General features: G+C 35.8%; 1 protein-coding gene across 1 annotated transcript in view; it reads left to right on the top strand.

Annotated features, from left to right (window-relative positions):
* Positions 1–2,287: 2,287 nt before the first annotated feature.
* LOC102681503 (bifunctional heparan sulfate N-deacetylase/N-sulfotransferase) overlaps positions 2,288–6,903 on the top strand; it is a 196,591-nt gene continuing 191,975 nt past the window's right edge. The window contains exon 1 of the mRNA XM_006614552.2: positions 2,288–3,080. The gene's annotated coding sequence lies outside the window, so the exon portion shown is untranslated. The remainder of the gene's footprint in view (positions 3,081–6,903) is intronic.

The raw sequence follows: 6,903 nt of genomic DNA, 5'->3' as shown, positions 1-6,903 counted from the left end.
TTCGTCGTCGAGAAACTGTTTCCCGCTATTTGGAATTCTTATCTCAATAATGTTTCTATTTGCGCAATATGGTAAAACGTTGAAGGAGAGACGTGGCCAGAAAGTTTTCATTTCCTTCGTCAAGTGGAAATACGATTGTATCTTTGAGTAGCGAATAAAAAAAAATTTCATTTCCTCTCGTAACTGCCCCCTCCCCCGCACAAGGAGCACCATGATATATGCTGTGTACGCCGGAAACAAGTTTCTTTGAGCGAAGTTGCGGCAGAATCTGGGCCAGTCGGTATCGTATTCGGCACAGATTTCAGAAAAACGTATGTAGGAAGAGGAAGAAAGAAATATCCATCTTTTGGAATATTTCTTGTAAGTAGTTTCCTACTTAGCGGAGGCAAATGGAACTCGGTGCATTTGCATCTTTCTTCTCATTTTAACTTTATTTCGAATTGTATTATTTCATAAGTTTCGTTAGAAGAATTAAGAAAAATTAATTCAATATTTTTTATCCTTGAGAACTGAATTTTCATTGTAACTGATAAAAGTAATAAGAATTTAGATCAGTAAATATGATTAGATTGTAGATTGGATTAGATTTGAGCTTATTTAATTTTAAAATTTAAATACAATTCAAATAAAATACTCATAATATTTCAATTTCACAATCGAAAATATATATATTCATTTAGAAGATCACATTTCGAGTTTCGAATTCGTGTTAATTTAACGATATCATACATCCCAAATGGGCAATGGACTGTGATCGCGGAACCGATGGCATTAATAGAAAATAATAAATTAAATAATTCGACCATCCTGATATCCACTTAATAATTTATATCCACTTAACAAAATGAAGAGCAAAGGAAAAGCTGAAGATAGTAAAGACTGAAGATGCTTCGAGTTTATCGTTCTCTCGCTCGGGCGCCGATGTTTCCCCGTCTGTAAAACGTAAACGAAGAAGGTTACGAGGGTGGAGGCAGCACGGAACGCGTCTGGCCGCGAAAGAAACGAAGGAAGAACGAGAGAGAGGTCGAGGTTTCTGCGAACATCTGCCAACCAGGCTGATTTCCAACCAACGATAAGACCTCGAAACGCAGCCGACCCGGCACAACCGCGCCGGAATTCATTAGTTAACCCCGCGCGTCGACCGAGCCATTTCCATGGACTCGTTTCGCGGTGCAGTCTGCACGCCGCGGCGAGAATTATATCGATGAAGAATTCAACGATGGGACGGATGAGATGGAAAGTTGGATCGTTCCGAATGGAAAAAGAAAAAAATATTTTTCAAGGATGACTCGAGGGGATTGGTACGGTCGGGAAGCGCATAATACGATCTTGAGGAAAGTTGCGAATCCACCGGGACTCCGACTTGTCTTGCGATGCTTTTGAAAGTGTAATCAATTGCCCGTGACTGGAAATATTGAGCTACTGCAGCATTGCAGCTAGTCTCGTGAAAAAATGCACGTGAATCGACGTGTTATTTTATTTTCCGGCAAATATCGCTTATCTTCGACGTAGAAAAAAATGAAAGGAGAAGATAAAAAAGAAATAAACGAAGAAGTTGTTAACCGTTTAAAACGAGTTACGTCTTCAACAAACAGGGTTTATGTGAATTTTGATAACATTGGAAAGAATACGATAACATTGATACCTTTACTGTTACGTGATGTATTATATAACGTACAACTTAACCCCGATAGATGATGATTGAACAGGATATTCAACTCTCTGTCACGCGTGTCGGTGATCTGTCGTTGATCAAATTCTTGTACGATGGCGTTCAAAACGATCCGACTGAAGATGCTTATATATCTCGTGGCCGACAGCGGTTTCTTAACGAGCTGCTTCGTTCATCTCTCACGTATGAATCGCTCGGTATTCGCGAGGCTCGCAATCGGTTCGCCGTGAGTGCAAGCGCGTAGTACATCAATATGAGGATCGCGAGAAGATGCGTTTGGGCGCGACCGCGTGCCGCGACCGTTGCACTGCGCATGCGTTGCATTCCCGTTCCGTCAGTCCTTCTCTTACACGCGGTATACGCGTGCTTCTCTTCCTCGCTCTACCTCTCTTTCACTGCTTGCTCGTACAATGGAGGGGATGGATATCACGACGAAGTTCGCGAGGCGACGCGAAGAGTGAGTCGAACGACAAAATAGTGGGGAGGAAAGGGTCGTAGGGACGAGAGGAGAAACGCGTGGAACGCTTGGAAGGGGCAGAAGGGACGAGAGTCCGGCGGTCGAGTGTGGCAGATGGAGGGGGGGCCCCGCTTGTCGGGCGATGCCACTCAACTGAATCCCCGCTCTGTCCTCGCGGCAGTCTGACGCCGGTCGCGCAGTCAGCATGGCTGGATTTTCTCGCAGTTTTTCGCCGGTTCTACCGAGCTAGAGACGAGTACGAGTCTATCTTGTGTCCGTGTCGGTAGTGCATGCTGTCTGAGTGTCGTCGTCAGAGCCGTTCGAGACCATTCGCAATCGAGTGTCGGAGACGCGTGCTTTGGCAAGCCGAGAACGAAAGAGACGCCAGATAACCGAACCTAACCTCCAAAGACAGAGATGTGTCGAGACGTAACTCTCGTTTCGCGGTCGCGGTGATCTCGTTTATTTCCGTATCGTTTATATTCGCGATACGGAACTTATCGAAACAAATGTGCTGCTTGCTGTATTGTTCATCGTGCATGTAATATTGTGATTTTCGTCTTCGTGATCGCGCCTAAAGTGCGTCGCGTGACAATCGTGTGTGCTGCTCGTGTGCTTGGCATAGGAACAGAACAAGGACAGAAAGCATGCAAAGAACAAAAGGGAACGGAAAACTACTATGCGTCCCGGCGTGAACGAATCGGTGACGTTTCCCGAGTGAATGTGTGTGAGGAAACAGAGTGTGGATGAGAGAGAAATAGTGTTGAACCATGAAGAAGGAAGAACGATAGAAAGGTTGGACGAAAAGAGACTTGGCCATCAACAAATCTTGACCCAAGAACGGGAAAAGATTTCTTGGAAAGCAGTTTCGTCGAAGGTGACTCGGTGTTTTTGGGATGGAACAGCGTCTCGAATCAATGGTTTCTTGGAATAGACTTTTTTTTTATACCGGTATGTTTGAACAATACATTGTTATTTTTTATAATGTTATTAAAATAAAAAAAAAATATCGATGAAAAATTTCCGCATTTTTCGCGTGGCAATGCAACCGCATGCCAAGATGTCTCTATATGCAGTGTCTAGCCGTCGGCGTAATTCTCGTCTGGCAAAAAGAGACGAAAGCCATGTGTGCACGTCGACCGGGCCAGAGTGTAAACAAGCGCGGTCCTTTTAAATGCCTACATATCGCGCTTCGTTGTTATCTGTCTGACGCAATTTCACCTTGATTTCCTCGTTGAAATTATTTCTAGAATTATGAACGCGTGTCGTATCGAAGTCTCGATAGTTGTTTCGATATTCTTTGACATAAGTCATTAGCTATTAACAATAAGTACTTTGAACATTTCCTACAGATAATATATAATATATAATTCATCGGAATATTTATGCGGTCGGCGAATATTTCTAAGTTTCAACTATTTTATAAAATATTGATATATTCCTAATTTTAACTTTTTACTATTTAAAATATATCAAATAAGTGCGAAAGTATTTTTTTATCAAAAAATCTTAATTAAATATTCTGTAAAAATTATAATTAAAAGTAATTTCAAAATTATTGAAAAAAGACAAAATTGAAATTTTACGACTGACATTGAAAAAATCTGAATTTCATATCGATTCACATTCATTTAATCATCAATTCAAATAATATCCACAATATGTAATACTTAAAAAATTAATTCGAAATAAATTTTCTTACGAGAAAATGACTTGTTTAATCATATGTATTTATATGATTAAAATAGGAAAATCTTGAATATTGCTGCAAAACTGTTATATAAGTTTTATTCATCATTAATATTTACAATAAAGATGACAATATGAATATGAAGGAAACAAATAATTGAACTGATTTTTTAGAATTATGTAAGAATGTATTTATTCGTTGCGGTTCAATTTATTGCGCAGAAACATTCGTGCAGAAAATAGTAAGTATTACTAGTGTATCACGTGGACACGTGATTATCATTATCTTGTCGATATATTTATATAATATTTGATAGATACTTATTATTTATTATCGATAGATTTATAAAGTAGTGTTAAAATAGTTTTTATAATTATAGAATTTTTACGGAATAATGAATTTTATTTTTATCAATTTTATATGTATATACTTATATATTATATATGGATTTAATATAAATACTTTAAAAATTGAAAAAACTGAAAATATTCAAAACATAAAAAAATTCTATAAGTTAATTTTTAAATTTTTGATAATTAACTAATTGATACGATTAAATTTTTTAATGATTCATAAATGAAATATTATTTTAGTTTTCCCTAGACTTGTGAAATTAAAGATTTATTGACCTAGATATGACATATTTGTGATCGTCTATTAAAAAGCGATATAAAAAATAGATATATGTCTGATATATTCGCCCATTTTATCTCTGAATATTTTTTTCATTTTCAATAATTTTCAATGAGAATCATTTTATAAGAGCCAACTATTGCAATAATATTTAATTGATTCATCATATGGAATAATTTTTTTTCGATTATCATGTAACTTTGAAAGGCGCTAATAAAATTCGAATTTCCAACTTCCTTCATCTCTTTTTTCCTCTCGAGAAGTTCGTGTTTGATGCTTGTTTAAATACTTTTTGAATTCGAGAAGGCTCGCGTTTCTTAGTCATTAAGAAACTTGTACACGTTAAAATTTCTTCTGAAACTACCGGTTCGTTTTACCGCCCACTTGTTCCGTATTCTAAGCTATGAAAATCTAAAAACATTAAACATTCAACTTGAAGTGGTAAGAAAACAGGATGACAGGGAAATTTAAAGTTTTATGGAAAATCGAATTTTTCTACTTCTTTTATCGTCTGCTGAATACGAGACGCTATTTCCACCTACCTATCTTCCTTGGAACCATTCTTTTCCATTGCAATTCTGAAACAAGAAATACTATTCCATACAGGAAAAATCGCCAACGAAAACCTTCAAACTATCAATTTAAATCTGCATCTAGAATTATATTATTTTTTATCCAAGCCACGAGCAAAGTAATTCCGTTTCCTCGTTATCTCTGTATAAAGATAAATTACATATTATAATGATCTAGAATGATCCAGAGCTATTAAGTCTTCGATTTTTTGTCCTCATCTATTAAAGAACGAAGTGTTTAAGAGAGAGAAATATAAATGCATATTTTTCTATAGTTTAATCGAACATCATAATATATAACGATAATCGAGTCATTATCTGTTGAAAACGGATATTAATTTCATTATTAGACACTTCGAATACATCTAGCCTTTCTTTTTATCCAGTCTACGATTGCTACATTTTTAAGACCGATCTCTCTTTTTTTTTTTCTTTTTTTTTTTTTTACTACCTCGAGATCCGTTCATTAAAGAGGGAACGGTTTTACGATAGCTGTTTTGTATTTTGCATAGGATGAGAAGCCTCTTCGAAGCCTCGTCGAGATTAAAGAATTTTGTTGCATTCGTTGCTTGAAACATTAGCAAGTTCCTTTTACGAGCACCGCGAGACATCGCGCGCGTTGCAACGCGAAAATGACAATCTGAATGCGAAATTAGGCTGTGCAGCGCTTTAATGCGGGACACATTCTAAGTCTTCGGCTATGAAAGATGCATCAGAAAAAAGAAGCGAGTGGAGAGAACTCTCGAAGCGAGGGGCAATCCTTGGTTATATATACGCGTGTGTTTCGGCTCCTCTATTTTTTTTATGAATGGAAAAATCTTGGAAAAATCGACCCCTCGCGGTGGAACGAAGCTTCTTTTGTCGCTCGAGAGTGTCTGAGGAGCATGTCGAAGTTTATGCTCAGGTTGCCAGCTGATTTTTGCCGGGCTACTTAGCCTAGCCTAGTCTCGTCAAGAAACATGACAATGTCGCATGTATCGTTTGATTAAATTACATGGGCCTTGGCTGTTAATCTAAGAAAGTCTTGGACAAGCTGAAATTCTCGATAGTTTTATTAGTTGTAAAAGCTTCGAGAATTCTAGTTTTGGAGCAGTACTTCGATTTTAAGGTGTTTATTGAATAGCGCGAGGTTTATTGCTTTAGATATAGGAAGTGATATTTCTTTTGAATAATTTTTTCCATAATTTTTTTGTATATTATATATCACATGTATCTATTTTATATGCAATAGGATAATAGCAGTAATTAAAAATAAGAATGATCCCGGTTTCTCGGAATCTGATGATATTATATGTTATTTTATTATAAAATGCTTCCAATATCAGTTCATAACACAAATGACTTGACAATGAATTTTATAAAAATGTGTTAAAATTCCGTCAATTAAATTTATTCAATCAAATGTATTTTTTTTTAATTTAATCCATATGACTTTTATTTCTTTTCTAAAATCAAAAAGCATTTCAAAAATCGTGACTTCTCGAAAAAAATTATAACGAAAAAGATAATATATATTTTTCATAAAGCGAAAAATCTACATTTCTATAAGTCTCATTATTTTCTGGACACAGTATATATATTGAGACAAACAAATAAAAAATTAATATCAATTTAGATTCATTTATTAAATTATAATTTTTGCGTAGATGGAACGTAGAAGATTGCAATTATGCAACGGAGATAAAATGATCTCACTTTATTTTTTTCGTTTCATCCAATGCAAATTGTTTGCTTATAATTTAATAAATAAGTTAATTTGTTTATAACTTAATCGAAATTTTTGTATTTGAATTTATATCAATTTTTATTTCAGTTTCTAGAAGATTTTCAAAAGATGTCCCACGAATATTTTAATATCTTGTATATATGCATCCACGTG

The sequence above is a fragment of the Apis dorsata genome, unplaced genomic scaffold, assembly GCF_000469605.1.
Source record: "Apis dorsata unplaced genomic scaffold, Apis dorsata 1.3 scaffold_189, whole genome shotgun sequence".
Classification (NCBI taxonomy): Eukaryota; Metazoa; Arthropoda; class Insecta; order Hymenoptera; family Apidae; genus Apis; species Apis dorsata.
The sequence above is the reverse complement of the archived record's forward strand: the minus strand, read 5'-3'. Positions and strand labels throughout refer to the sequence as shown.